Source organism: Dendrobates tinctorius, unplaced genomic scaffold, assembly GCF_039654945.1.
Source record: "Dendrobates tinctorius isolate UK_male_01 unplaced genomic scaffold, ASM3965494v1 ptg000102l, whole genome shotgun sequence".
NCBI lineage: Eukaryota > Metazoa > Chordata > Amphibia > Anura > Dendrobatidae > Dendrobates > Dendrobates tinctorius.
Genome location: NW_027361770.1, coordinates 34,152,072 through 34,173,400, shown reverse-complemented (window position 1 = coordinate 34,173,400; position 21,329 = coordinate 34,152,072). Strand labels below are relative to the sequence as shown.

The 21,329-nt window shown below is 46.3% G+C and overlaps 1 protein-coding gene across 2 annotated transcripts in view; it reads right to left on the bottom strand.

Annotated features, from left to right (window-relative positions):
- The window catches only part of LOC141099765 (NFX1-type zinc finger-containing protein 1-like), a 400,215-nt gene extending 379,456 nt beyond the window's left edge, over positions 1-20,759 (bottom strand). Inside the window, exon 1 of one of the 2 annotated variants that reach the window (XM_073587803.1) lies at positions 20,575-20,759. The gene's annotated coding sequence lies outside the window, so the exon portion shown is untranslated. The remainder of the gene's footprint in view (positions 1-20,574) is intronic. The other variant, XM_073587804.1, reaches the window with a different exon arrangement.
- Positions 20,760-21,329: the final 570 nt, after the last annotated feature.

Below are 21,329 nucleotides of genomic sequence, written 5' to 3'. Positions count from 1 at the left end.
ACCTCAACAGACCAGCGCGCGCACCATTTCTTTAGTAAAATTGAACAGTGCATGGCGGAACACCTTAGTCCTGAGCAGCAGCTGAGTGTGTTACAGGCCTGCAACAATGCTTACTTGCAGGCTATGCAGCAGAATCGGTATGTGCAGCAGTCAGTGGTGTCATTTCCAACAGTGCCACCACTGACTCGCTACACCTCACTACCGACTTCTGCTGCATACCACTGCACGGCCACCTGCATTCCAAGCCAAGCCGGACACCACTACACCACCCCAAGTCCGAGTGCCGCTGGACACTCCACTGCCACCACCACTATGGCAAGCGCTGCTCCTGTCTGGAGCACCACCACCGCCACCGCACCACCTGCTTGGAGCACCGCCACCACAGAACCTGATTGGGCCACGACACATATTCTCCTGTTCAGAGCACCGCCAAAATTTCTCCGTCTAGGAGCACTGACACCACCACTCAACAGCATTCAAGGAGCACCGCCCCCACTGCTCATCGTAGGAGCACCGCCACCACTCCTCATCAAAGGCGCACCGCCACCACTCCTCAACAAAGGAGCACCGCCACCACTCCTCAACAAAGGAGCACCGCCACAACTCCTCAACAAAGGAGCACCGCCACCACTCCTCATCACAGGAGCACCGTCACCAATTCTCCTCCTAGGAGTCCCGCCAACACTTCTCCTGCTCGGAGCACCGACACGAATTTGTCTCCTAGGATCACCGCCACCGACACTTATTTGAGCACCAACACGAGTTTGTCTCCTTCTCGGAGCACCTACACCGCCGCCACTTCTAGGAGCACCGACACAAGTTTATCTCCTTTTAGGAGCACCGCCACCGCCACTTCTAGGAGCACCGCCACCGCCACCACAGAGCATCAGAGGGGTGACCCACGTTCCATCTTTTACAGGTCAACACCACGGTCCACCAGCTCCAGGCGGTCGAGCAATGGAAGGCGGTCACAGAGTGGAAGTAGGTCCAGGCCGGATACTCCTGCGCTAAAGAAAAAAAAAAAAAAAGACTTTGTTTGTCCATCCACCCTCTCCTCCTAATGTAACCTGCCTCCATGTCCATCGCAGAGCTCCCTTCCCCCAGTACTTTCGTCACCTCTTCTCCTAGAACCCCTTCCTCAGCTTCCAGCCGTTCCTCATCTCTCCACACCCCCCAAGTATCCCAATCTTCCCCCAAACGTGACTCATAATAAAATTTATTTATTTTTTTTGTCAAAAATAAATGTGCAATTCTGCTTTCAAAAAATATGGTTTGATGTGTCTTTTGCCGACTACACACACTACGCCGTACACACACTGCGGCGTACACTTAGCGGTTTTGACACCAGATATCTCCATTACTGAGACATGTTTCTTGTGTCAGTCTTGGAGATATGTAGTGTCAAAAAAACAAATCTAGATGACTTGTACTTTCACTACCAGTCTCTTCAGTCTTCTATTGCACAGACTGAATGAAGTCGGGTTCCCAAAGTCAAGTCCTCAAGGCCCACCAACAGATCATGTTTTAAGGATTTACTTTTTTATTGCTCAGGTGAGACAGTTATCATCGGAGCAATGGAATTCCTTAAAACATGATCTGTTGGTTGGCCTTGAGGACTGGAGTTGGGGAACCCTGCTCAATTCAGTCTGTGCAATATTAGAAGAATGTAGAGACTGGTGTGGAAAATACAACTCATGTAGCTGAGTGTTTTTGACACCAGATATCACCATTACTGAGACATGTTTCCTGTGTCAGTCTTGGAGATAAGTGGTGTCAAAAAATAAAATCTAGATGACTTGTATTTTCACCACCAGTCTCTTCAGTCTTCTATTGCACAGACAGAATGGAGTCGGGTTCCCAAAGTCCTGTCCTCAAGGCAAACCAACAGATCATGTTTAAAGGAATTCCATTGCTCCGGTGAGAACTGCTTCACCTGAGCCAAAAAAAAGGAAATCCTTAAAACATGATCTGTTGGTGGGCCTTGAGAACTAGAGTTTGGGAACCCTGAAATAGAATATGGTGTTGAGTGCAAGGCATATCTATTGTTACCTTACCAATTATATTATTTTAGAGACAAGGCAAGGGACTGTAGATATACCTTGGAATTAACCACATACTCTATTACGTGTATACTGAATAAACTGATGACATGATGGTGAAAATAAATGTTATATTTACTTCACCAATACCCTGGCCTTGTGTCATAGCTATCACACCTGGGCAGGTGAATACACATGAGTTTTAACCTGCAGCATTGCTTCAGTCTCCATATATTTGAAGCAGACTGTAGCGATGCTGCAGTTTAATGTGTATTCTCCTGCCCATGTGTGGTAACTTTGTGAAGTTGTCCTCACTTCAGCATGACACCAGGCCTGGGTATTGTAGAAGTTGTATAAACTTTATTATGTCACCAGTGTGCTTTCAAAATCAAGCCACAGTGGTGATCCTACAAATAATATTTATAGTCACATGTTTAGGTGTCATAAAAAGTGAAGGATGCCAGTGCATCCACAAATCACTATTTGTAAAATCGGCCCATGTGACACAAATATTAGTTGTATTATCTCCACCGTCGCTGTTAATTGAACATACACTGTAGAGATGATAAAGGTCATACAACTTGTGTGTGTATGTATAGTAACCAGGTCAGGAGTACTAGTAAATTCATGATGCACAAAACACAGCATCATAAATTCACTGGTACACCTGGCTTCTTGATAATAGTATTGGGAGTGTAAAAACACAGAGTGCACTCAGTACAGGTATGAAAACAGTGTTTATTAACATACCAACAAGAAATTTTTTTTACACCATTTGCTCTTGCCATTCCACCCGTCCTACATCTGAGTTGAAGTAGGCGGCAAATTGGTCCCTCATTTGGCCAACTTCAACGGATGACCTGAGAGGGTGATGAGAAAATTCAGGCAATGGGTTAGGAGCAACATCATCAAGATCTAAGTTCGGGTGCTCTCTAGCAATTACAAAATTATGTAGAACAACACAGGCCTTCACCACCTCATCCACTGTTTCCAGTTTCAGATTAATGGCTATGCCAAGAATGTGCCATCTGGATACAAGTATACCAAAGGCGCACTTTACAGTTCTTCTGGCCCTGGTCAGCCTGTAATTAAAAATTCTTTTGGTGTGGTCCAAGTCCCGGTTGGAGTAGGGCTTGAGCAAGTTTTGGCACATCTGGAATGCCTCATCCCCAACCATTACAAAGGGCTGTGGGGGACCTTCGGTGTTGGGACGAGGCCGTGGCTTGGGGAAATTGAACTGGTTGTAATACAACCTCCGGCCCATGTCTGAGTTCTTAAAGGCCTGGGAGTCATTCCCACGGCCAAATGCACCAATGTCCACTGCAATAAACATACAGTCTGCATCCGCAATGGCCATGAGTACAGTAGAAAAGTACTTTTTATAGTTGTAGTATTCAGATCCAGTTCTTTTTGGCTTGATAATCTGGATGTGTTTCCCATCAACCGCTCCCAAACAGTTGGGGAAATTGCAGACTGTCCAGAATCTTTCGGCGATTTCCAACCACTTTTCTGCGGTGGGCAGGGGCATGAATTCTGGACAGAGAACGTTCCACAAAGCCCGGCAGGTGTCCGCTACAATTCCAGACAATGTGGATATTCCAATACGGTACTGGAAGTGGAGTGAACAGAGTGTCTCTCCAGTAGCCAGGTATCTTTGACACAAAGAAACAACAAAAATTAATATTTGTGTATATGGATTTTTAAAACACCTAAAATTCAATTTAAAATAAAAAAATCATAAAAATACATCTGCAGCCTTTTGTTCAATACATGCCATAAAAATAATACCGCAGCCTTTTGTTAACTACATGGCAGAGCTATAATTCAGCCAGATTTGGAAGAGTACATGTCACATCAAAGAAAATTTATGCAGGCATTGGTTTTGCAATACTACGTACCGTAATGTAACCAGGAGCCGTTCCTCAGGAGTAATCGCACGCCGGAGCTGCGTTTCCTGTCTCCGGATGGCTTCTTGGACACGACAAAGCAAATCGTTAAAGGTTTCTTGGGACATCCGGGTATAATCTGTAAATTTCTCCGGGTTTGCCTGTAGCTCGCTGTAGAGGGTATGGTATGCTCCACGGCTCTCCCGGAGTTCAACAATCGGATGTATCCACAAACGCCGCCGCTGCCGTCTTCGCTGTCTCTCTCTCTCTCCCTCTGTTCATGGCAAGCAACTGCATAAGCCTGAACCATCCTGATGTCCAGATCCAAGTAAAAACTCTTCCAGCGCAGATCCATGTTTCACAAAGGAAAATGCAAGCAAATGTGAAGAATTCGGCTGTAAACAGGGTCTATATAAAGAATTCCCATAACACATGCCCACTGATGTCCCATTGGTGGAGTCTGTTGCAAGAATTTTTAAGGATTTTTCTCCTGTGAAATGTGACACCTAGACTACCATTGCGCATAAAAAATGCAAACGCATGTAAAAACGCTTACAAACGCATAAAAGCGCTGCGATTTTTGTCGTAATGCGCACAATAATGCTACAAAAAAAGCAGCGTTTACAAGCGTTTGCATGCGTTTTTGACATGCGTTTCATGTGCGCTCGATACGCTGCGCAAAAAGGCGCAAGTGTGAAACTAGCCTTAATAATATAAATTGAAACCACGAAATAAATGTCCAGAAAAAATTAGTCTAAAAATGCCACTTTATTGAAGTCACAAGAACATAATCATATATTCATATGTGTGTGTGTGTGTATATATATATATATATATATATATATATATATATATAATACAACAAATAGAAAGGTATCAGAGTACATACAAGTATAGAGATCAGCTAGATGGCAGCATGTACATCACTAGCTGAATTTGAAATATTACGGTAGATATTCATAAAAAAGTGCATAGTGCTATTTAAGCCAAACAATACCAAGGGTAGGATAGTATCATAAGTTGAGGATCCAAGAAAAGCACTTCTGAGCATCCGCGCTGCTTTAGTGATAAGAATTCTTCAGAAATCCATATAAATCTTTCAAGTTCTTTATTATATGTACTACAGAAACTACGCGTTTCGAGGTGACAAACCGCACCTCTTCTTCAGGTTACAGTACAGAGTAAAGAACTTGAAAGATTTATATGGATTTCTGAAGAATTCTTATCACTAAAGCAGCGCGGATGCTCAGAAGTGCTTTTCTTGGATCCTCAACTTATGATACCTAGTGGACGCTGTCCACCTGCACGAGCTCTGCAGCAGCTATATGACTGCAACAAACGTTGAGTGGTTGTGTCTGAACACAACCCATAAAGGGTGAGTACTCCAGAGTACTTTTATATTTTAATTGATTTATACCAGGTGAAGCCCTATGTCTTCGCCCCCGCCCTTGTTTTCTCTTATACAAGGGTAGGATAGTGGGAGAGAACAAAAATGTTCCATCATAAGGCGTGTGTTGAATGTTATATTTCCTGTATAATCATCCCACTGCATCCATACATGCTCTTACTCATGGTAATTATTCTAATTTACTGTGATAATGACTTTTGGGTTTTCATTGGCTGTAAGCCATAATCATCAACGTTAACAGAAATAGACCACTCTGTTTGTAATGATTCTATAGAATATATGAGTTTCACTTTTTGTATTGAAGAACTGATATAAATTAACTTTTCGATGATATTCTAATCTTGTGATAAGCACCAGTAAATGCGATCTTGCTGCAGTGCCAGCACCTGCCTGATGAATGTGATTTTTTTTTTCAATATATATTATATTCAGTATGTAAAATAGGGGACAGGTCAGTGACGGATCGGTGAGATGTCATAAGTAGGGATGAGCGAGCATAATCGTGGGTATTCGGTACTCGGCGAGTAGTGAAGTACTAGCGGTACTCGGAACATAGCAAGTATTTCACTACTCGCCTCGCACTATTCGGATCTCCCGCCCAGCATTTGCCAATCACAGTAATGTCGCAGCCTTCTTTGTTGTGGGCAGCATTACTACGATTGGCTGGCCGTCCAGCAGCATACACGAGTCATAGGCTATGACTCATAGCCTATGAGTCATAGCCTGGCTCTATATATGCCCTGCTGCCGCCATTTTCTGCACATTGCATGCAGAACTGTTATGAATGAGTCACCGTAGGAGGCAAAAACAGAAATACTAGCTAAGTCCAGAAAACCAGAGAAGTTGGCAGCTATCGGATTGCAGACCCCTGAACCTATCAACAACAACTAGCAGTAGCCATGGGGGGTTCCTACGGTGCCCTAGACCCCTCGATCACAGAACTACATAGCCTAAAGACAGAAAGGGAAATCTAAACTGCCCCAGAGCAGACCCCAAAGCAACAGGCAGCCCCCAACATATAATGACGGTGAAGCAAGATGAAAAAACACTCACACAGATAGAAAGATAGGCTGAGCAAATGATGGGGCCCAAGCTAACTAGATAGGACAGGATAGAAAAGCTGCTGTCTGTAATCCGCCAAAACCCTATCAAAACAAGAGCCAACAGCTGATAGGGAAAAAAGCCCTGAAGACGCTAGGCCTCAAAAAGACTATATCAGCACTCAGGTATTTTCTGAAGACAGAGCAAAAAGGAATTCAGCTCACCCCAGCAGGGAATGGCAGAAATCAAGGAAAACAATGCAAAACAAAACCAAAACACAAATGCAAAAAGTAGAGCAGAAAACTTAGCTTTTGAGGAGCAGGAATAGACTGGTCTCCTAGAATCCCTCAGAGAGATCACCAGCAAGGCAGAAGGGCGTCGGCTGCCTTATATCCAGTCAGTAACTCCCGTCACCCAGTCATCATCATCCTGCCCAGGTGCCTGGCAATCAGCCTCACTACCCTCCTTCACCAGAAGAGGGAGTTCATCAGACCTCAACGGTGAAGGGGAAAATGAACTCACAACACAGAACACAGCTAGTGTAGGGAGAGTGTGAGCAGCTGCTAGGGAGACTTGTGTTTGTGCAAATCGTCCAGAAATCCTCTGTAAAACCCAAAAGCTCTTTTCAGAGCTGAAAGCATAAGGTCAGGGTCAGGACTTTGCAAATCATCCAGAAATCCTCTGTAAAACCCAAAGCTCTTTTCATAGCTGAAAGTATAAGGTCAGGGATTGAGTAGTGACAGTTTTCCCAGCTATTTTTGGGGTCTCATTTACCCTGCAGGGCAGTTTTTTTGTGCTGTTGCGGTGCTGTGTTCACAGCAAATAGGACGCACGGTACTGCACAACTGACACGCAGCCAGCACCGCTGTCTTGTGTGGAGACTGGGGTGAGTAATCTCGCCTTAAACCTCAGGGCAATTTTTTATTGGCAGCACCGCTGTTTTGTGTTGTTACTGGGGTGCGTAATCTCGCCTTAAACCTCAGGGCAATATTTTTGTGCTGTTGTGGTGCTGTTTATAACACAAAGCAGTACTAGGCTGTAGTGTTACCTTCCACAAAGCACTAACTGCTCCTTGTTCTCCAATATCTGCATCTGAACATCTGCAACTATGGCAGAAAAATCCAAAATTCCTAAAAAGGCTGTTGTGAAGGGACAAGGACGTGGATGTGGGGGTGTCACTGGTGCCCAACAAGGCACAGAGTCTGGGAGATCGAAGAAGGTTGATTCATCTAGGTTCCTGGTGAATTTTCCTGGTCTGGAACGTAAACGGGTCTGGAAGCCAGAAGAACAAGAGCAGATACTGTCTTGGATGGCTGATAAGGCCTCAACGAAATGTTCTAGCAGCACCCAATCGTCCATGACAAAAAAGTCTACTGTCCATACAGAGAACGCTGGGTCATCCTATTCTCAACCTGTTTCTAGTTCATCACCCCTTCAGGAGTCACAGGAAACATTTGACCCCAATCTTGGCCACTCCGAGGATCTGTTTGGTCCATTTCCTTTCGTTGCTTCTGACCTCTCACCGCGCGACACTGAAGAGGAGCGTGAGGAGGTATCGTTTGTTGATGATGGCAAAATATTTGAAACTCCACGGCCAGAAGAAAGCCACTTTCATCCATGTGATATACCGGGTGAAGAGGTGGAGGCTGATGGTGATGAGACACAGTTGCCATCTGGCCAGTCGCCAATATCAACACGGAAAAAGGATGACATGGACGATGAAGTGGTTGATGATGAGACCACTGATCCGACCTGGACCGTTGGCACGCATAGCCAGCACAGCAGCACAGAGGAAGAAGGTGGATATGTAGCACCAACAAAGGCACCAAGGGCTACTGGTTTGAGCAGAGTGCGAAGTGTGTCATCTGTTGCCAAGAGCAATCCCTCTGTGCCCCAAGTAAAGGCAAGAGTCCATTCAGCCGTTGTCTGGAAAAAAATTTTCCATAGTCCTTCTGAACCAAATGTTGTCATCTGTAGCATCTGCCATACGAAGCTGAGCAGAGGCCAGGGCAAAGGCAACCAAAGCACCACCAGTATGCGGAAACACATGGCAGCCAAGCACCCTAGTCGGTGGGCTGAACAACAGGGTACCAAATCGGTGTCTGCGGGACAACCCACTGCCATGTCGCCTGTGATATGTCCTTCCCAATCTGCTGGGCAGGAAGCTGGTGATCATCATACCTCTTGCTCACAAGCTGCACTTGCACAGAGACAAGACACAACAAGCTCATCCACTTGTTTGTCCCAGGAAAGCGTCCAATTGTCCGTGCCCCAGATGTATGAAAGGAGGTGTAAATACTAAGCCAAGCACCAACAAGCACAAATACTGAATACGCACATTGCCAAGTTGCTAGCCATGGAGATGTTGCTGTTTAGGCTTGTGGGGACACAGTCTTTCTATGATCTTTTGGCTGTTGCTGCCCCACGATACTCAATTCCCAGCCAGCACTATTTTTCCCGGTGTGCCATCCCCACGTTATACCAGCACATCTTAAACAATCTAAAGCGTGCTCTCACCAACGCCGTAACCGGGAAGGTCCACCTTACAACAGACACATGGACAAGTACTTGTGGCCAGGGACGATACATCTCTGTCACGGCACACTGGCTCAACCTGGTGGAGGGTGGGACAAACTCTCAAACTGGACCATTATATATCCTACCCATGCCACAAATAATGGTCCCAACCTCAATCAAGGTTTCTGCCTCATCATATGCGTCCTGTCTCCCCTCTTCCTCCTCGTCATCCTATGCTAAATTACCCTCCACATCACTGCCAAGTTGAGAGCTGAGAGCTGTGCAGCAGCGCATCCGCAAAGCGGCAATATGCTCTTTTGAAGCTGATCCGCTTAGGTGAAACACCACACACTGCAGCAGAGCTGTGGCAAGGACTAAATCAACAGACCGATCAGTGGCTCTCCCCACTGCAACTCCAACCCGGTCTGGTTGTCTGCGACAATGGGCGTAACCTGGTGGCAGCTTTAAAGCTCGGGAAGCTGGTACACGTGCCATACATGGCTCACATGCTGAACCTAGTGGTGCAGAAATTTATAAAAACTTACCCTGACTTGCCGTACTCAATTGAGATGGTGCGCCATTTCCGCCATTCCTCAACCGCTGTTGCCGGTCTTGCAGCTCTTCAAAAGCAATTTAATTTGCCAAACCACCGACTCATTTTTGACCTGCCAACACGGTGGAACTCAACATATTGTTAGAAACGGCAGAACGCACTAAATAAAAATAATAAAGTGCGTTCGCCGCTCGGGGTCCACCGTGCAGTAGGTGATATAACCGCTGCTAAGTGGTGGCAGGAGCAATATGGAAGTAATGCGCACAGGGTGAAACTTCACCCAGGTGCGCAGAGCAATCTCTGTTAAGTCACAGAGATGCAAAAATAAACACAAATACAAAAACTGAGCCTGTTGAGGACACAGTACTCAGTATAAATACACACACGGTATCCGGTCACAGGAGTAGCCCAAGACGGCGGCACTACGTCCGTCTAGACCTACCGTGTGTGCGGCGTCGCAGCTGCAGACGCTAAGAAGAGCTGCTACTGCATCGCGGCGTGGACACTGCCGCTGAACGACAAAGCTATGGCGCAAGCGCAATGTCGGACGCTAGCAGCTGTGGATGTTGCAGCAGAGGAGCACTGGCGCTGATTCTAACTCAGTCCCTGACCACATGCGTAATATCAGAGGGAAGGGGTTTCATAATGAGTCATTCACCAGAATCATACATCCATCTTCATACACACAGCAGCAAGTAAGTCTATACTAGCGCATGGCGGAACAGCCATGCGCGCCTTTTATAGCAGCCAGGACCTTCTGCAAGCCTCCAGATCTCTGAGATGGACCAATGAGATCTGGAGCAGGACATGAGCACATGACTCCCGATCTCCAATGGGAGATCGTCCCATGAGCATGCTCAGTAGGAGGACAGAAGGACTTAGCCTCAGGAGAGATTTGCTGCAAGGCAATCTCCTCTGAAATCTCTTCTGCAGTAGATAAAGAGCAAGAGACTGCAGAATGTGAGGGTCTGGATCCCTGTGGAATAAACGCAGAAATCTGACTCCTAACACATATCATATGTTGGCAAGGATAAGTGAGCAGCAGAGGGCAATTTCTGAATATCCGTTTAATCATGCCCGTCACACTGAGACTCGGCCAAGACACATAACGACTGGCGAGTGGGTGTGGATCGCTGATATTTGTGAGGTGCTTGATAACTTTGAGTACTGCACCAAGCTTGTGAGCTGTGATCAGGCTATTATCAGCGTAACCATCCCTATGCTATGTCTGCTGAAAAAATCGCTGCAGAATCAAAAAATGGAATCTTTGCTTGCCCAGCAGCTGGGTATGGAGCAAGATTTCACAATGGGTGATGCTACCCAGTGCAGCCAATATCATCAGGTAAGATTGGTGAATGAAGATGATGATGAAAATGATGAGGGAGAGGACTTTTTCAATGGTACCGGGGGGACACCTCATGCTTCAGAGGGGAATCCCAACCCCAGCTTCATGTCTGTCCAGCATGGGTGGGCTGGAGAGGAGGAGGTGGAGGAGATTCAGTGTGAGGAGAGGATGGGTATTATTCTTCCTTCTGGGGTCACAGAAGATTTGCCTCTTTGCAGCTTGGCACACATGGCACACTTCATATCTGACTGTCTGTGCCAAGACCCTCAAATAATCCACATTTTGAATAGCAACCTATACTGGTTGGCCACCTTTCTAGACCCACGGTAAAGAACAAATTTCCTTTGCTACTGTTGCAGTCACCAAGGGGTTTCACAAAGCAATCCTTCAAGAGGACCATTGTCGATCACTTGATGGCAACAGAACCCTCAGACACCACTACTAGCAGAGGTACCAGCTCTGTGCAACAGCATGCATTAATGGGGAGAGACACGCCAGACAGGCTGACTATGATAAAATTTAACAAGGACTGGATTTCACAACAGTTTTTAAGCCCTCCAGATGACAGTATCCTAACCTAAAGTCACCCAAAACGTTATTTTTTTTAAATTGGTGATCAAGTCCATCACTAAAATAGCATAAAAAGAGGACTTAAAAATCCTCCAATAATTCAAAAACACAGCAAAAAAGAAGAGATGCTTACCCGCCCTGGCCTCTCGACAAATGCATTATCAGGATGCAGTGGACCCATATAGTTAAGATGGTGGCCACACAGGTGCAAGAATACCGATGACCTACCAATACATAGAGGAGCGGTTGCTTGGTATATTAATGCACAATAAAAACTTGTATGCAGCGCTGTTCACACTATGGTAATGCACAGCATCCAAGTACACAGCCTAGTAGTTACATCCTTCTATTAGATCAGGCGGGCTGCCCAGCGCTATCAAAATGCATCCCATGTGAACAGACTCCACAGTTTACAAGGCAAAATGGGTCCAACTGCACCCTGAATAATAAAGTGCAAAAACACATAAAAAGTGGGAGGTATTAGCTGATATTTTGGCCAGAATACGTGAGCCCGTAATCTGGGCCAAAGGTCCTCACGCTTACGGGTCCTAACACTAAATCCTAACACTAAAATAGCACAAAAAGAGGACTTAAAAATGCTCCAATAATTCAAAAACACAGCAAAAAAAGCAGAGATGCTTACCCACCCAGGCCTCTAGACAAATGCACTAGAGGCCTGGGCGAGCAACCAAGCAACTGCCGCCTCCATGTATTAGTATGCTGTGAGCGGTTGTCTCATCGGTATTCTTGCACCTGTGTTGCCGCCATCTTAACGATATGGGGCCACTGCATCCTGATAGTGCATTTGTCTAGAGGCCTGGGCGGGTAAGCAACTTTGCTTTTTTGCTGTGTTTTTGCCAAAGGGCATGACCAGATACTCATAATGGCTATCCCTGGTATTAAAAGGGATCTGTCACCCTTTTTATCTCCTATTAGCTGCCGGCATAGACATCGGGGGCTTATCTACAGCATTCTGTAATGCTGTAGATAAGCCCCCGATGTAACCTGAAAGAGAAGAAAAACACGTTATATTATACTCACCGAGGTGGGCGGTCCGTTCCGATGGGTGTTGCGGTCCGGTCCGGCATCTCCCTTCTTCATGCGATGACGTCCTCTTCTCCCGTCCTGAAATGGCTCCGTCGCAGGCGCATTGCTCTGCCCTGTTGAGGGCAGAGCAGAATTCTGCAGTGCGCAGGCGCCAGACCTCTCCCGACGCCTGCGCAACGCAGGACTCTGCTCTGCCCTCAACAGGGCAGAGCAGTGCGCCTGCGCCGGAGCCATTACAGGATGGGAGACGAGGACGTCATCGCATGAAGAAGGGAGGCGCCGGACGGGATGGCGACACCAATCGGACCGGACCGCCCACCTCGGTGAGTATAACGTGTTTTTATTCTCTTTCAGGTTACATCGGAGGCTTTGCTACAGCATTACAGAATGCTGTAGCTAAGCCCCCGATGTCTATGACAGCAGCTGCAAAGCCAAAAAAAGGGTGACAGATTCTCTTTAAAAGCCGTCTTTCACTCGTCCCCCTCACGGATACATATCAAGTTGTAAGCCCCCCGCAGATCGAGTTTGGAAAACACCCTCGCTCCCCGCAATCTATCGAACAGTTCCGATATCAGGGGTAGTGGGTACTTATTTTTAATGGTGATGCCATTAAGACCCCTGTAATCGATGCAAGGTCGCAATTCCCCATTCTTCTGAACAAAGAAGAATCCCGCCCCCGCTGGTAACACCGACTTCCTAATAAATCCTCTTGCCAGATTCTCCCTGATATACTGTGACATGGCCTCCATCTCTGGGAGAGACAGGGGATACACACGACCCCGGGGAGGCTCGGCACCAGGCAAGAGGTCTATAGGACAGTCGTAGGGAGGGTGCGGCGGAAGAGTCTCTGGAGAACACGTCTGCGTACTGCCGATAGTGCTTAGGAAGCGAAGAAAGATCCGCGGGGACCTCAGTGGAGGCAACCTGTACTTACTCCCTCTGACATCTACCCTTACAGGACTTGCTCCAACTAAGAATTCTCCCTGAGGACCACGCTATATGGGGCGAGTGGCAACGCAACCAGGGAATTCCCAAGAGAACCTGGTCAATCCCCTTGGGCATTATAAGGAGAGACACTGTGTCGTGATGGGATGGAGACAGCGACAGCCTTAGTGGAGCAGTCTGATGGGTAATCTGCGAGGGTAGTGTCCAGCCGTTCACCACTCTGAGGGTGACAAGCTGAGGTAGCAGAACCAAGGAGATTGCATGACATAGAGCGAAGGCTAAGGACATACAATTGCCCTCCTCTCCGGAATCTACACAAACCTCTACCGCCAGAGTGGAGGAACCGAACTCTAGCATTCTCTTGAAGGTTAGCTTGGAGGAGAATGGTCTGGTGTCGAGTAGGCCTCCTCCTATTACCACTAGATGTGGGCATTTCCCGAGCGCTGTGGGCACCTATTGGCTAAGTGCCCAGACTGTCGGCAATGGAAACAAGACTATGGAGGTTCGGGCAGAGCGGGACTTAGACCCCATATGGGACACCTCCATAGCCTCTGACGGCTCAGAAGCTCGATCGAGAGGTTCCAGAGGTTTGGAGAAGGTTGGTGCCAACCTAAACCTCTGTCTGGACTGGGAGCATTCCAACCCACGTTCTAGGAAACAGAGATTAATGCGGGTGGAGATGGTAATCAGCTCCTCCAGAGTGACAGGAACCTCCCGAGTGGCCAGGGCATCCTTAACGTGATCAGCCAAACCCTTCCAAAAAAAGGTATAAAGACCTTGTCTGACCATTCCAGCTCAGAAGCCAGCGTCCGAAATTGGATGGCATACTGGCTGACCGGGAGCGAACCCTGTGTCAACGCCAACAACTGGAGAGTGGTATCATGTGTGACCCATGGTCCCAGAAAGACCTGCTTCAGGGAGACTAGGAACTGAGAGGCACTGTGTACAACGGGGTCACCATGCTCCCACAGTGGGGTGGCCCACTCCAGAGCCCTGCCCGACAAAAGGGAGATGACGAATCTCACCTTAGCCCGCTCAGAGGGGAATTGCGCAGTCAGCAGCTCTAACTGAATAGCACACTGGCTCATGAAACCCCTACAAGAGACACTTATCGCCCGAGAACTTCTCAGGCAGCGGGAGGCGGGACAACATCGGGACAGGGTTGGCAGTGGAGACACGAGAGGCAGCCTCTGCGGCCGCCTGGACAGCGACTGCAGTAACATCCGCAGCTGAGGTTGACCGCTCAAGAGCTGCCAACCTGCCCTCCAGCTGCTGGATGTACCTTTGCAGACACTGGTCGTCCGTCATTGCTAGCCAGACCCGGGCGCTAATATAATGTTAGGGACTGGCGGAACGCACGTAATTAAATAAACGTAGAGATTAGGTCTGTTCGAAGTCCGGGGTCCACCGTGCAGAGGTGCTAACTGCTGCTAGACAATAACGGACAGTGTATGGTAGGGGATAGCTGAACTCACGCGGGTTAAAGTCACCCGGTGTGTACTGATGCGAACTGTTACTTCACAGAGGCTACCCTGTTATGAACTCATTTTTGGCTCTACCAGTTGAGAGTTCCCCTCCCGTTCTCCCTCTGGTGGTGACAGGAGGTAGTGAGGTTGGTTTAAGTGGTAGTTATCTGCCACCTGATGAGGAAGATAACGATTGGATCTCTGGAATATCAGACTGGATATAAGACAGCCGACGCCCTATCCTAGTGCTGGTGCTGGTGATTCAGTCTGCTTCTCAGGTCCTGGACTTCAGCTCTCTTCCAGTCTTCTCAAGTTAAGTTTGTTTTTTGCTATTGTTCACACTTGCGCTTGTTGGTCAGTTCAGTTTCTTGTGTGGTCAGCCTGCCCCTGCTGGGGCTATGCTGATTTTCCACTCCTATGTATCAGTATTTGCCAAGCTGCTTTTTGTCCCTTATTAGATTGGCTTCTTTTTGCTCTGTCTCAGAATATTTTAGAGTGCTGATATAGGTGTAGAAGTCTAGTGACTTCAGGGTTAATTTTGTTATCAGAAGTGTTGGACAATATTTTTGTAGGTTTTTTGGCAGATTGCAGACAGTGTCTTTCCTTTCCTGTCCTGTTTAGTTAGCCAGGCCCCATCGTTTGCTCAGCCTATTTTCCGGCCTTGTTTGTAATTTCATCTTATTTCACCGTCAATACATGTGGGGGGCTGTCTTTCCTTTGGGGTCTGCTCTGGGGCAGTTAGTTTTCCTCTTTTCCTGCTTTAGGCTTATGTAGCTCTCCGGTTGTGACGAGGCGTCTAGGAACATTATAGGAACGCTCCACGACTACTGCTAGTTGTGCGGTTAAGTTCAGGGATCTGCAATCTGCATAGTTACCAACTTCTCTGGTTTTCTGTGACTTAGCTTGTTTATTTTTTCCTCCTCGGTGACCCATTCATAACACTACCTTAACAGGCGTTGGAGCCGTAACCGTTCAGTCTCAGACTACGGCTAGGAGAGCGCTAGTGTGACATCACAGGACGCTGCCCAAAGACACGGGGTCAGCGCCCCTCTAGACCCACTCTCGCACGGAACCACTACTGCAGCACCAGCGGTAGACCCTTAAGGAACGCTGTGCCCTGTTAGCAGTCACAGGGTGCAGCAGACAGTTGCTTACCACACAGAGTGTGTACAGCGCCGCACTGGCGGACGCCACTAACCAGCCTAAGCTTAGAGCTGGAAAGCGCACTATCTGCGCATGGTGCCGCTCTGACGGATGCTGCAGTAATACGGTACCGAGGTGCCGTGTGCTGAATGGCGCCCTCAGGCGCTAATGTGTGAAAGGAGCTGAGAGCACTGTGGTGCTAGGCAGTGCCAGTACTCGGTGCTGACTCTAAAACCCTAAACCCTACAAACATGTGTATCAAAGGGAGGGGAATTATAATGAGTCATTCACCAGTCTCAAACATTCATCATCATACACACAATTTTAGCAACAAGTCTCTATATTAGCGCATGGCCGGGACCTTTTATAGCTGCAGCCTTCCGGGACCTTCCTGGTGGTCCAATCGGAGCAGCAACAGGACCTGAGCATGTGACCTCTGACCTCGAATGAGAGGTCGCCCCACGGGCATGCTCAGTAGGAGTAAAGCAGGACTTAGTCCACGGAGTGTCTGCTCACCGCTGACTCAAGCATGGTACGATAGCTGAGCCTGGAGGAGCAACCAGACGCCTAGCATTAGTCTGGGCAAGACGCTGGGACTGACCTCTCTGCTGAACAGGATCCTCTGCGGCTGGAGAGGAATGGGAGACCACAGAAGGCAAGGCTCGGGCTTCCTCCTGTGCAGAAGCAGGAACCCGACGCCTAACACACTGGAACTACCATGCTAGTAGTCTACTTTCAAAATTGTCTGGTTCTTGAGGCCTTCTTCCTTCATCAACCATGAGACAGCCCCTAGGGCTAATGTTTTGAAGACACTATGTCTATGCCTACACATTGGGCAGTGGCAGTAGAACAACAAGGACAGTAGTCCAAGCTTTATAATTGTGAATCCCTTGTGATGATGATGATGGGTGGCTTCTTCCTGCGTTAACCATCACACAGTCCCTAGGGCAGATCGCTCTCCTTACACCACTTACACACTTTGTCAGAAGATCGCCTCCATCATTACTCGCTTTTACGGCGCTTTGTACCTAAACTACAAACAAAAGTCGGTATAATAGTAAGTAAAATATTAGATATATTGAAAGTTCTAGAGGAGCATTAGTCAGGCTTATATTAACCCTAAGGCTGGAGTCACACTAAACGTATGAAAAATCGGTCTGAATCTCGCTGCCAAGAGTTGGACGAGTGTAATGTAAGTGTCATGCGAGCAAAATACGATTTTTACATCCGAATATAGTACGATTGCTATACGATTACAAGGCGATTTTAACATGCGCTTTTACATAGAGCAATTCTTTGTCATTGTTTTCACACTAAATATTTGTCAACACACACATATATATACACTCACTGGCCACTTTATTAGGTACACCATGCTAGTAAGGGGTTGGACCCCCTTTTGCCTTCAGAACTGCCTCAATTCTTCGTGGCAGAGATTCAACAAGGTGCTGGAAGCATTCCTCAGAGATTTTGGACCATATTGACATGATGGCATCACACAGTTGGCGCAGATTTGTCGGCTGCACATCCCTGATGCGAATCTCCCGTTCCACCACATCCCAAAGATGCTCTCTTGGATTGAGATCTGGTGACTGAGGAGGCCATTTGAGTACAGTAAACTCATTGTCATGTTCAAGAAACCAATCTGAGATGATTCGAGCTTTATGACATGGCGCATTATCCTGCTGAAAGTAGCCATCAGATGTTGGGTACATTGTGGTCATAAAGGGATGGACATGGTCAGCAACAATACTCGGGTAGGCTGTGGCGTTGCAACGATGCTCAATTGGTACCAAGGGGCCCAAAGAGTGCCCAGAAAAAATTCCCCACACCATGACACCACCACCACCAGCCTGAACCGTTGATACAAGGCAGGATGGATCCATGCTTTCATGTTGTTTACGCCAAATTCTGACCCTACCATCCGAATGTCGCAGCAGAAATCGAGACTCATCAGACCAGGCAACGTTTTTTCAATCTTCTACTGTCCAATTTCGATGAGCTTGTGCAAATTGTAGCCTCAGTTTCCTGTTCTTAGCTGAGAGGAGTGGTACCCAGTGTGGTCTTCTGCTGCTGTAGCCCATCTGCCTCAAAGTTCGACGCACTGTGCGTTCAGAGATGCTCTTCTGCCTACCTTGGTTGTAACGGGTGGCAATTTGAGTCACTGTTGCCTTTCTATCAGCTCGAACCAGTCTGCCCATTCTCCTCTGACCTCTGGCATCAACATGGCATTTCCGGCCACAGAACTGCCGCTCACTGGATTTTTTTTCTTTTTCGGACCATTCTCTGTAAACCCTAGAGATGGTTGTGCGTGAAAATCCCAGTAGATCAGCAGTTTCTGAAATTCTCAGACCAGCCCTTCTGGCACCAACAATCATGCCACGTTCAAAGGCACTCAAATCACCTTTCTTCCCCATACTGATGCTCGGTTTGAACTGCAGGAGATTGTCTTGACCATGTCTACATGCCTAAATGCACTGAGTTGCCGACATGTGATTGGCTGATTAGAAATTAAGTCTTAACACACAGTTGGACAGGTGTACCTAATAAAGTGGCCAGTGAGTGTGTGTGTGTATATATATATATATATATACACTGTGTGTATATATATATATATATATATATTACATAGAATAAAAGCAGGCAATTCATGTGCCACATACAGTAAAATCACAGAGTGACAGGTTAGAATAAAATAACGAAAACTTTCACATGTTCAGGTTTTAAATACATTAGATAGGGACTGCTTCAATACGGGTTACCTTCACGCGGTGAGGCAGCTTGGTATACATTTTTTTGCAAAAAAAGTATCGACTAAATACCCTGTATTTGTTATCATCTTTTTATCAGCACTTGCTGACTACTGCTATATGTTTTACTGCAGGATATTTCTGCACAATTGTCATTCTGTGCTCTCTGTTTGTGCTTGAGTCAGTGGGTGGTATGAACAGTGTCCTACTGACTTGTTCATATGTGTGCATGTCACATGTGTTTCTAATCCAGTTTTTTCCGTGCCTATGCATGATTTGAGAGACCCCACCCCTCTCTTGTGTGACATGCACATAAAGAGCTGGCTTGCACCACGTGCCCATACTAGGAAGCGCCTGTCTTCATCCTGTTCATTTAGACACTGTTCACATGTTCAGGTATTAAATACATTAGATAGGGACTGCTTCAATATGGGTTAACTTGACGCGGTGAGGCAGCTTGGTATACATTTTTTTGCAAAAAAAGTATCGACTAAATACCCTGTATTTGTTATCATCTTTTTATCAGCACTTGCTGACTACTGCTATATGTTTTACTGCAGGATATTTCTGCACAATTGTCATTCTGTGCTCTGTGCTTGAGTCAGTGGGTGGTATGAACAGTGTCCTACCGACTTGTTCATATGTGTGCATGTCACATGTGTTTCTAATCCAGTTTTTTCCGTGCCTATGCATGATTTGAGAGACCCCACCCCTCTCTTGTGTGACATGCACATAAAGAGCTGGCTTGCACCACGTGCCCATACTAGGAAGCGCCTGTCTTCATCCTGTTCATTTAGACACTGTTCACATGTTCAGGTATTAAATACATTAGATAGGGACTGCTTCAATATGGGTTAACTTGACGCGGTGAGGCAGCTTGGTATACATTTTTTTGCAAAAAAAGTATCGACTAAATACCCTGTATTTGTTATCATCTTTTTATCAGCACTTGCTGACTACTGCTATATGTTTTACTGCAGGATATTTCTGCACAATTGCCACTCTGTGCTCTTTGTGTTTGAGTCAGTGGGTGGTATGAACAGTGTCCTACCGACTTGTTCATATGTGTGCATGTCACATATGTTTTTAATTATATTAACCCTAATGCTGGAGTCACACTAAACGTATGAAAAATCGGTCTGAATCTCGCTGCCAAGAGTTGGACGAGTGTAATGTAAGTGTCATGCGAGTAAAATCCGATTTTTACATCCAAATACAGTACGATTGCTATACGATTACAATGCGATTTTAACATGAGCTTTTACATAGAGCAATTCTTCGTCATTGTTTTCACACTAAATATTTGTCAACACACACATATATATACACTGTATATAATTATATATATATTATACATAGAATAAAAGCAGGCAATTCATGTGCCATGTACAGTAAAATCACAGAGTGACAGCTTAGAATAAAATAGATCGAAGATACCGGGCTGTCTGCTCTGGTGGTGCACTGTCGCTGTGGCAGTGGTCGGGCACATGGCTCCGCTCCGTTAGGCGGTAGGACAAGCATATACCATACACAGAATGTCATGGGGAACTTCCTACCATTTCTACAAATTGTTAGGGTCATCTGCACACACATCAGAAACTAGCACTGGCTGCCCTATCCCTCACCTCTCCCTTCATCATCTACAGTACCTCTTCTCTACTCATTATTTCTTACAGTAATTTGCTTGTAAACTGTAATTTTCCATGTTACTGCTACTACAGTAGTTGCATCAACATAGGAACTACGAAGTGGAAAACAATATGAATATTGCCTGCACCCCACCATTCCGCCTCCTGAAATTCCCAGGTAACATTTAGGTCACTTTGTACAGTTTTTTCTTCCTACAGTATGGCTATGTCCTTACCTTACATTTGGAGAGCTCCTGCCTCTTTGCTGAAGTTAGTCTGCACAGTAATTTTCTTCCTTGTAGAGAGCTGAGTTTCATTTCTTGCTCAGACCACACCTATCCCCAGGTCACTATCTGGTGATGTCAGAATTCAAAGACTATGTAAATGCAGTTTGCCCAAAAGCATCACCGTTCATGTAATGTAGCCTCCGTCTACTCTGGTCGCTGCTGCTGCTATGGGCAAAATATAGTATATAGTGTAAGCACAATGTAGTTGGACTTTGGACCAGCAGCCAGCATTTTTTCATTGAGAGGAAGATAGTGACAGTTGCACACTATAGTTGGGTTTGGCAGATGGAAGTCTACTGTTCATATGATGCTATAAAGAACTGGTGCAGGACAAATAGTATGAATAAGACAATGCCTCAAGCTTTATTATAAATATGGAGAGTAAAGGCTCAGACATGAATATTAGAGATTAAAAAAAAATACTGGTAATGGAAAACCAGGGGAAAGATGGCTACTTGGACGCATATCAAAGCACAATGTGATAGATGGTAAAGGCAATAGTTCGTTACATAAAAAAAGGTCAAAACATAGGCTCCAATTTATCAAGGTGTTTTCCCCAGTTTTCTAGTTTCAGACTCCTTTAAATGTAATCAAATTTTTGCAAATCTCAAAATTGAACAAAAATGTTGGAACTTGGTGTCTTTCTGCAAGTTCCGACAAGTGTTGCCAAAGCGGGCGCAGTTGGTTAACTTATGACTGAAATC